Source organism: Drosophila ananassae (genome assembly GCF_017639315.1).
Source record: "Drosophila ananassae strain 14024-0371.13 chromosome 4 unlocalized genomic scaffold, ASM1763931v2 tig00000061, whole genome shotgun sequence".
Taxonomy (NCBI): domain Eukaryota; kingdom Metazoa; phylum Arthropoda; class Insecta; order Diptera; family Drosophilidae; genus Drosophila; species Drosophila ananassae.
Window position 1 is genome coordinate 6,321,224 of NW_025319038.1, and position 11,277 is coordinate 6,332,500.

General features: G+C 45.0%; 1 pseudogene; it reads right to left on the reverse strand.

Moving 5' to 3' along the window:
- Positions 1 to 1,857: 1,857 nt before the first annotated feature.
- Positions 1,858 to 11,277, reverse strand: part of LOC116656338 — a 9,766-nt pseudogene continuing 346 nt past the window's right edge.

The following is an 11,277-nucleotide window of genomic DNA, read 5'->3' on the forward strand; positions in this document are numbered from 1 at the left end:
ACAGCTCCTCCACAAGAAGACTAAAAAGGACTCACCCATTGGATCTTCGCCTTGGAGAAGATACACAATAAGCTACTCTAACATGACATGTAATTTCATCTTCTATTGTTAAGGAACAACCTAACTAATTTAATTTCTTAAGCTAAACATGACATGTAATTTCATTTTTATTTTCTATTGTTAAGGTACAACTATATAAACAAATGTTCATAGGCTAGCCATATATTGTTAACCAAAATTCTTCAAGCCAAGGTACCAACACACTATTTAATTATTGTTCTCTCTAAGGACAGATCTTAAATAAAATCTCCGTTAATAACAAAAAAAAAAAAAAAAAATATATACCTTTTTGACTACGCTTTCGTAAAATGTGGTATTTTTTATACTACGTATTTTCATATCCATATAAAAATATTTTAATATTTTCATATCCATATAAAAATATTTTAATATTTTCATATCCATATAAAAATATTTTAATATTTTCATATCCATATAAAAATATTTTAATATTTTCATATCCATATAAAAATATTTTAATATTTTCATATCCATATAAAAATATTTTAATATTCGTTATTTGGAAAAGTTTTATTTTGATTTTTATTTTTAAAAAAAGTTTAAATAGGGACAGTAGGAATCTCATGAATTGAATCATGCGCGTCACTAATATGATGACGAGTCAAAGGGCTACCTGGCAAAAGTTATTACAACTCCCGCCGTCCGTATATTACGGACTTATACTTTGATGAAAAAAATTTTTTTTTTTCATTTTATATATATGATGATTTAATATTATATTAATATTATCAATACAGCAGAGATATTAATATTATCGTGTTAACATTTTGTATATTCAAATCCATTCATAAATTTTTGTACTTGGAAAAATTTTTAATATTTTTAAAAAAGTTTAGATAGGGACAGTAGGAATCTCATGAATTGAATCATGCGCGTCACTAATATGATGACGAGTCAAAGGGCTATCAGGCAAAAGTTATTACAACTCCCGCCGTCCGTATATTACGGACTTATACTTTGATGAAAAAAAAAATTTTTTTTCATTTTATATATATGATGATTTAATATTATATTAATATTATCAATACAGCAGAGACATTAATATTATCGTGTTAACATTTTGTATATTCAAATCCATTCATAAATTTTTGTACTTGGAAAAATTTTTAATATTTTTAAAAAAGTTTAGATAGGGACAGTAGGAATCTCATGAATTGAATCATGCGCGTCACTAATATGATGACGAGTCAAAGGGCTACCTGGCAAAAGTTATTACAACTCCCGCCGTCCGTATATTACGGACTTATACTTTGATGAAAAAAAATTTTTTTTTTCATTTTATATATATGATGATTTAATATTATATTAATATTATCAATACAGCAGAGACATTAATATTATCGTGTTAACATTTTGTATATTCAAATCCATTCATAAATTTTTGTACTTGGAAAAATTTTTAATATTTTTAAAAAAGTTTAGATAGGGACAGTAGGAATCTCATGAATTGAATCATGCGCGTCACTAATATGATGACGAGTCAAAGGGCTACCAGGCAAAAGTTATTACAACTCCCGCCGTCCGTATATTACGGACTTATACTTTGATGAAAAAAATTTTTTTTTTCATTTTATATATATGATATTTTTATATCATATTCATCTTGTCAACATTTTATATTTGCGCGTCACTAATAAGATGACGATGCATTTGGCTACCTGTAGCGCTCGAACGCTGTGCAATACACACTGCGTTATATATATATATATAAATAAATATATTTAAAAAAAAATATATATAATTAATATATATATACAACACTTTGTGTATATATTTTCGAATCATCAAGCAAAGGATAAGCTTCAGTGGATCGCAGTATGGCAGCTGCTCAACCACTTACAACACCTTGCCCGTTACAAAAGTCGTTTACAATTGATTCTAGGCTTTGTCATTGTATTAAATAATGTTTTCATATGTAACTAGCATGGCACCAGGTGATCAAAGATCCTCCCAATTTACTATGTTACAAATTACATTGGCATCACATCCATTGTCGTTTAAAATATAAATAATAAACTTTAAATGGTTTAGAAGCCATACAATGCAAATTGCCCCTTATTTATCATTGCAGTCCAGCACGGATACGACCTTAGAGGCGTTCAGGCATAATCCAACGGACGTAGCGTCATACCACTGTTCGCTCGAACAAGTATTGTGCCATTGGTCCGTACCTGCGGTTCCTCTCGTACTACGCAGGAATGCTGTCGCAACAACGTTTTGTCATTAGTAGGGTAAAACTAACCTGTCTCACGACGGTCTAAACCCAGCTCACGTTCCCTTGCATGGGTGAACAATCCAACGCTTGGTGAATTTTGCTTCACAATGATAGGAAGAGCCGACATCGAAGGATCAAAAAGCGACGTCGCTATGAACGCTTGGCCGCCACAAGCCAGTTATCCCTATGGTAACTTTTCTGACACCTCTTGTTAAAAACTCTTTAAACCAAAAGGATCGATAGGCCGAGCTTTTGCTGTCCCTGTGTGTACTGAACACCGAGATCAAGTCAGCATTTGCCCTTTTGCTCTATGTGTGGTTTCTGTCCGCACTGAGCTGGCCTTGGGACACCTCCGTTATTATTTGAGAGATGTACCGCCCCAGTCAAACTCCCTACCTGGCAATGTCCTTGAATTGGATCATACCTGAGTAATTGGAGTTATACCAAATTTTCAAATCAATAATACAGTAAATGCATCTCTCATTAAAGAATTTGTTTGCGATTATATAACAAACTCGTGATACTTTGATCAAGAAGCTTGCATCAAAACCCAATACCATAAGATATAATAAATATATCCGTATAATGGCTAGGAAATGATACACGTTCCATTTAATCAAGTAAGTAAGGAAACAATAAGAGTAGTGGTATTTCATTGGCGATACCAAACCGAAGCCTAATATCTCCCACTTATTCTACACCTCTTATGTCTCCTTACACTGCCAGATTAGAGTCAAGCTCAAAAGGGTCTTCTTTCCCCGCTAATTATTCCAAGCCCGTTCCCTTGGCTGTGGTTTCGCTAGATAGTAGATAGGGACATGAAAGTCTGATATGTTTAACGTGAGCACCTGCCATGTTGGCTTAATCTCACGGCCCCCTCGGGCGTGGGATATGAAACAATGCGTCAATCAGCGCCCCTTTGGAACCATGTTCCGCCGGATACCGAATGTAAGTCAATCTGTTCGGTCATGACTTAATCCTCGGTTAAGGATGGAGGCCTATCTAAACCTCTTCCGATCTTTGGGATCACGGCACCCGGTTGTATAACGCAACTCCACGTCGAGCCAGAGGCTCTACCCGCATTCGGGTGTTAAACCACAACCACCACGTAGCTCCCTAGGGGGCCTCACCATAGCCAGGACGGAACAAGTTCCGTGGGCTCCTGGCACCCGTGGTACCAGAAATTATCACAGCCTCCGGTCAGGCGCCGTGCCAACAAGGACACTACCGATTTTGACTCCAGAACAGTCACGGGTCGGTGGCCCTGGATAGTACATAGCTGCTGGGAATAGATTATGAAGTGGCCGAAGCCAAATCATAAGGTGGTACAGTTTTATCCACCATGTTCATGGACATGGCTTTCTCACTGTTCGGAGGCGAGGACTATTCCTTCCTCTTCCGCAAACCGCGGCAATCGCTGCTGGTCAGTGACCAGGCCGCTCGAAGACGGCCAGCTATGTTCCCAACAACCCCTAAGGGCTTGTGACAAGGCGGATTTGGAGCACCATCTCCGTGAATCCTCATCACCCGTGGTACCAGAAAAATCCTCTGGTCAGGTTCGTGCAACTCAACGAAGCACTCCCAGTTTGGCTACCATGAAGCTCGGGGACTGGTAGCCCCGGCGGCGGGCGAAAACCCGGCGAACTTTGCACACACCTAATCACTCGATCCTGATTCACGCACCATTCACCCCTAACACATCCCGGCATCTACAAATCAACGCATTCGTCGACGACTGAATACGGCTCTCGCAAACACATTCAATCTACTAATCCTGTCGCTCGTGGAGAGCACTTGACTAAAGTCAAAGTCCCCCCCAGCCTGAACCACACCCAACCCGCCCAGATCACGAAGATCATCATACAACGGACACTCACAGAGAACATGTTTCCAGGTCTCCTGCCGAGAGCCACACCGGCATTCCGGACTGCCCGCCAAGTTCCGCCTATGCAAGAATGCATTCAGCGACCCATGGCCAGTCAAAAGGAACCCGGCACTAAGGTTAAAACCAAAGTCCGGTCGATCGACAACAAACGAGACATCTGGAATGAACTCGTAAGTAGCCCGCCCATTCTCACTATTATCCCATCGGGCTTGCCAGTCCGACAGGACACATTCACGCAACATAGACTTCCATTCACTTGGCCCATAACTCTCCACGTTCCCTCCCGACATTTCACGATACAGCCATTCATCCTGCAGCAATGGCAGCCCCTTCTTGAGCTTGTAGCTTACGGCTCTACGCCGTATCTCCAAGTCAAGGGGAACTGCTCCAAACAAAACTTGCAGTGCCTCCGTAGAGACAGTGCGACACACAGGCATACACCCCAACAAAATCAACCTTTGCACACTTAAAATTTTCATTCTGCCCCTAACGTCCAAGACTGCATCGCACCATGATGGTGATCCGCTTGCTGCACAAGCAACAAAAAGACCACCATATATGGTGCGAGCAGCTTTTCTGCTGAGGCCCCACTCACTCCTCAAAACTCGGCGCAATCGTCCAACCGTACCGACCAATCGGTCCTTCAGATTGGCAAGGTGTGGTGCGAAGCGCAACCGTTCTCCAACGGTCACGCCCAGGTACTTCACCTGTTTCGCATACCTTATGCTGGAGCCGTCGAGCCTGACCACGGGAGGCCTGGACAAGCTGCCTTTCAGCAGCATTGTCACAGTCTTATCCCTAGCCAGGCTGACACCCACACTGTCGCCCCACTGGCCAACAATGCGCAAGCACTCTGAAGCGCTTGCCTCAATCATCGAACGCGACTGGCCCTCAACCAAGATGAGCAAGTCGTCCGCATACGCACAACACTGCCACGCTTGCTCGAGCTGCCACAGCAGGGGGTCCATCATGAGGTTCCATATAAATGGACCACAGATGGAACCCTGTGGGCAACCACGAGCCACATCCTTCCAAACAACCTCGTTCACTCCCACCACACACGCATTTCGTCCCGAGAAATAGCTCTTCCAAAGAGCTACGTCCCGGCACCCACACTCGTTCAACCTCCGAATCACACTGGCCCAACTTAGGTAATCGAAAGCCCCCTTGAAATCTACAAACACACCGAGGACGTACTTGGAGTTGCTGGATCTCACAGAGTCCTTAACGCTCCTCCAAGCGTCCTCCGCACACCTCCCTTCACGGAAGCCAAACTGCCTATCAGACATCTGGCTCCCCACACTCTCCTGCAGCCGTTCCACCAGCACTCTCTCCAGAACTTTTGCAAGAACTGGAACGAGACTGATGCCCCGAAAGGAACGCGGATTGCTCCGGTCCCTATCGAGTGACTTTAGGAGCACACTCACCCTCGTGCACTTCCATGCACTCGGAAAGGCCCCCTCACTCACACACTTGGAGTATAATTCGTACAAGTGATCCGGAATGGACTTCCAGACACTTTTACAAATTTCCCCCGTGAACCCATCCAGACCAGGCGCTTTCCCAGAGCGAAGCTTAGTGAAAGCCCACTGAAGCTCGCTCATCAGGAGGGGATCAGCATCACCCACTGCATCAGGCACTGAATGCTGCCGATCCTCCCTAGGAAAGAATTCGGACAAAAGACATTCCACACAATCCTTCCAGGTTATAAGGTCTCGACCTTCAACCCGTAGGGCACAAATATCCCTGGACCCCTCCTTCCCATTCTCCCGCAGAATCTTGTAAACACGACCCCAGGGATCGTGCTTATTTCGATCTACGAAAGAACGCCACTCGTCATCTTTCACTCTCAAAACCCTATGCTTGTACTCATGAACCCGAGTACTAAGCTGATCCCTAAGCTGGGCCACGCCGTCCGCATTAGTCCTTCTGGCCCTTTGGAATCTCTTCCTCAGAGACCGGAGAGACCGCTTCTCGGCTTGCAGTTCACGCGTCCACCACTTAACACGTTTACGAGTCACCTTACGGTGCCTCGCAAACATGGAATCATTCGCACTCGTAACCCACTCTGTCACACATGCAACCTGCTCATCCACATTCATAGCACAGAAGGTGCTAAACGGGACTTGCGTCGCCGCTTCTCTCACATAATGCCCATGAAGGGCCCAATTCGCACCACGATAGCACCACCCATTAAGCCTCTCATTCGGTTCCAGGGCCACGGCGCGGGTGACCACAATCTCAATCGGATTATGATCACTCACACCTTGACCCCCCAACACATTCCATTGAAAATCACACACTCTCATTGCTGCCTCATTCGCGAGAGTAACATCAATGTCACTCGCTCCGTTCGGACTGTTGAATGTGTACCACTCGCTAGGCTTGTTAACAACCTGTACATCCTGGGTGATCACCCATTCGGCCAGCGTCTCACCCCGGTCATAGTTCCGATGGCCAGGACCAAGCCTGGACATCTTACTGAACCATAAGGGGGATGACGCGTTCGCATCAAGGCCAAGAATGACAGGATTGCTACTCACCTGGAGTAGTACCGCATTCATGTACTGAAGGTACGGATCTAATGGCTCGGAAAACTTGCAATAAATACTTACGACATACAACCTACCAAAAATCCCCTCTAAACCCACACATACACCCCAGTCAGTAGAGTTCACTAAAGTGCACTCTATGCCGGGGTCATTCACAACGACTGCGGCACGGCCTCTGCTGTCAGGAAATACCCGCATATTTGCGGGCAAACCGCGCACACCGCCGTAGCGGTTATACGGCTCCTGCAACAGCGCCACGACGCAGCCTCTTTCACACATCATCTGCCCCACATCGCACATAACAGCGTACGAACCCTGGCAATTAATTTGCAAGAGCCGAGACATGTTAGTGTCTTGCATTCACACGTGCCAAAACTGCGCTATACACTGGGCAGGCCGCCGAGAGCATATTGTGCCCCGACGGTAGCCCCTTAAAACGACAATTTCGGCAGTCCACCGGATTGGTGCACTTCGCCGCTACATGGCCCCCTTGTCCGCACTGGCGGCACACACTCACCTTCAAGCGGCACTCCTGGACCTTGTGGTCGAAGCCTACGCAGCGATGGCAGGCATACGTCCGGACCTGGGACCGGCAGCGGAAGCTGAACCACTTTATATAGACACGGCCCGTGTCTAAAGCGGCCAGAGCCTTCTCGCTGACCTCCAGAGTCACGTTCGTCGTGCCTCCATCAGCAGCGGTCCACGGCTTCGATGCAAAGTGCACCGACTTCTTGAAGTCAGCCACGGTCATCTCATCCTTCAGGTTGTTGGCGTAGAGCTCCTCCATGAAGACGTCCGGTGACAGCGCCGTGTCCACGTCGAAGACCGTCAGGCGGGGCTTGACGGCCTGGTTCCGCTCCACGCTGAGTCCCACCTCGGCGAACTTCCTGGACGCTGCGACTTTGGAGGCCTCCGAAGCTGACGGCGTGCGGATGATGGCTCCGCCACGCTTGAGCTCCCGAACCTCGTGCACCCGGACTCCAAGGGCTGGTGCAACCTCCTTCCTCACCTTCTCCGCAATCTGGCTGCTGGAGAGCTCCGGATCGGTCCCTTTCACCACGCAGGACCAAGTCTCCCGCACCTTAGTACGGGGGACTGGGACTGGGGCTACGGGGACGGCGGCCTGTCCAACGGCGTTATGGTGCAGCGTTGACGTCATCGGCGGCGGCATGGCTACTCGGGTCTCCAGCTCCGCAACCCGGAGCATCAGGGCCACCACGAGCTCATCATAACGGCTCATCGAGGCAGAGACCGTCTGCAGGTTGCCGCTCAGCAACGCACCGCGAACGGCACGCTGGGTTGCGGACAACTCAGCCAGAACGGCTCCTTGGCCAGCAGCAACGGCGGCGCGAGCAGTAGCGTGCTCAAGGACGGCAACGGGGGCGACGGCAGCGGGGGCAACGGCAACAGGCTCGGCGATGATGGCGGCGATGGTGGCGGCAGCGGGGGCGACGGTGTTGGCTCCATGGGCTTCCAGCCCAGCTCCATTCAGCCCTCCAGGGCACGAGAAGGCCATCTCCGCACCGTTGTTCTTCTTCGGCGAGCTCCGTTGATCCAGGCGCTTCGGCTCCACTTCCGACTCCATGTCAAAGGAAATGGAACGCTCCCTTGACTTCCTGGCTTGGCGGACGTCGACTGCGACGCTGGCAGCGCTAGCGACGCTTGCAACGCTCGCTACACTCGAGCGGCTGCCCGAGCGACTGCGGCCTCCACGACCGCGCGGCATTTCCGAATTTAAATTTAAATTCGAAAGTTCGAACTTTACGCGCCACACAAAGTTCCGCACAAATTAGGACCAAAGAGTTCTCAGCACACGGCCACACTCCACTCAGCTGTTCCACTGTTTTATGCCTATATGGCAGCACCACACACAGCTGCTTAAGGTTTTTATGCCGATATGGCAGCACCAAAAACAGCTGATAGAAAGCTGTTTTTATAGTTTTCACCGATATGGCAGCACCAAAGCTTAAAGCTTTATTGTTTTGCTCAAACCACGTGGCGAATTTTCACTTTGGAAAATCACGATTTTCCGCGAAAATACGTTAGCTACACTAACCGCACAACTCGCACTTTGTAGCAGCAACGTTCGCACACAAAACGCACTTTAATTTGTCTTAAAAGGCAGCTTATTTCGGCTGATATTAATTTTTTCACCGGAGCGCACAGAAAACACGTCCGTTCGGTTCGGTAGATAGGGACAGTAGGAATCTCGTTAATCCATTCATGCGCGTCACTAATTAGATGACGAGGCATTTGGCTACCTTAAGAGAGTCATAGTTACTCCCGCCGTTGACCCGCGCTTACTTGAATTTCTTCACTTTGACATTCAGAGCACTGGGCAGAAATCACATTGTGTCAACACCCGCTAGGGCCATCACAATGCTTTGTTTTAATTAGACAGTCGGATTCCCCAAGTCCGTGCCAGTTCTGAATTGATTGTTAATTGATAATCGTTATAATTAATAAGAACTAATTGGTTTGACCCAACTAGTATTCTTAAAAATTTTAGCAAGAAAGTTCCACAATTGGATACGTAACTAACTATCCGGGGAACAAGTTACAACCATAAATGATCGAAACTCTATTTACCCAGAACGAGCACATAAACCATATTATTGTTTCCCAATCAAGCCCGACTATCTCAATCTTCAGAGCCAATCCTTATCCCGAAGTTACGGATCTAATTTGCCGACTTCCCTTACCTACATTATTCTATCGACTAGAGACTCTTCACCTTGGAGACCAGCTGCGGATATTGGTACGGCCTGTTGAGAAGTTTGCGTATCCCCACCATAAATTTTCAAGGTCCGAGGAGAAAATATCGACACAACAGTATATGTCATGCTCTTCTAGCCCATCTACCATATCTCTCTGCGAAAGACTTCCATGGTAGTACGACTATAAAACAGAAAAGAAAACTCTTCCGATATCTCTCGACGGCTTCTTTATGGTCGTTCCTGTTGCCAGGATGAGCACGAGGCCCATATTTAATAACAAACGGATACTCAACAGGTTACGGAATTGGAACCGTATTCCCTTTCGTTCAAAATTATTCAAGTATATAATTTTTACATATAGTAAATTTTATTTTTACTTGAAAATTTTCGGCTTTCGCCTTGAACTTAGGACCGACTAACTCGTGATCAACCACTGTTCACACGAAACCCTTCTCCACTTCAGTCCTCCAAGGTCTCATTCGATTATTTGCTACTACCACCAAGATCTGTACCAATAGCAGCTCCATGCAGGCTTACGCCAAACACTTCTACGCATACCATTGTACCTTCCTACTCACTAAAGTTTCAAAATTTATATTACAAGTAATATAAATCATCTACTTTAGCGGTAATGTATAGGTATACAACTTAAGCGCCATCCATTTTAAGGGCTAGTTGCTTCGGCAGGTGAGTTGTTACACACTCCTTAGCGGATTTCGACTTCCATGATCACCGTCCTGCTGTTTTAAGCAACCAACGCCTTTCATGGTTTCTGCATGAGTTGTTAATTTGGGCACCGTAACATTACGTTTGGTTCATCCCACAGCGCCAGTTCTGCTTACCAAAAGTGGCCCACTGGGCACAATATATCATAACCTTAAACTTCATATCAAGAAAGTTAAGGTTCTTACCCATTTAAAGTTTGAGAATAGGTTAAGATCGTTTCGACCCTAAGGCCTCTAATCATTCGCTTTACCAGATAAGATTATTTTATATAACATTAAAATGCACCAGCTATCCTGAGGGAAACTTCGGAAGGAACCAGCTACTAGATGGTTCGATTGGTCTTTCGCCCCTATACTCAATTCTGACAATCGATTTGCACGTCAGAACTGTTTCGGTCTTCCATCAGGGTTTCCCCTGACTTCAACCTGATCAAGTATAGTTCACCATCTTTCGGGTCACAGCATATCTGCTCAAGGTACGTTCCAGTTAGAGGCATAAATAATATAAATATTATTATACATAACTATATAGAACGCCCCGGGATTGTGTTAATTAGCTATAAAATAGTTAAAAAACTAATCCCATTATTAGTCAAGTTAATTACGCTATTAGGTTTATATCCCAATAACTTGCACATATGTTAGACTCCTTGGTCCGTGTTTCAAGACGGGTCCCGAAGGTATCCTGAATCTTTCGCATTGTTAATCATACAAGTGCTTATAATAAACACAAAAATCAATGATAATTATGCCATTATATAATTCCGAAAAATTAACGCACTGTATTCTTATTAGTCTATCAACACTTTATCAAATTAATGACATTTATTCTATGTTAAAATGCAAGCATAATAATTTGAATAAACTATAAGCCATATTTTATGATAAATTTAATATGTTAATAGATTACAATGTCCTTATATGGAAAAAATGCACATTATTTGTATAATATTGTTTAAATATTATAACTTTAATGATGAATTTTCCATAACGGATATTCAGGTTCATCGGGCTTAACCTCTAAGCAGTTTCACGTACTATTTAACTCTCTATTCAGAGTTCTTTTCAACTTTCCCTCACGGTACTTGTTTACTATCGGTCT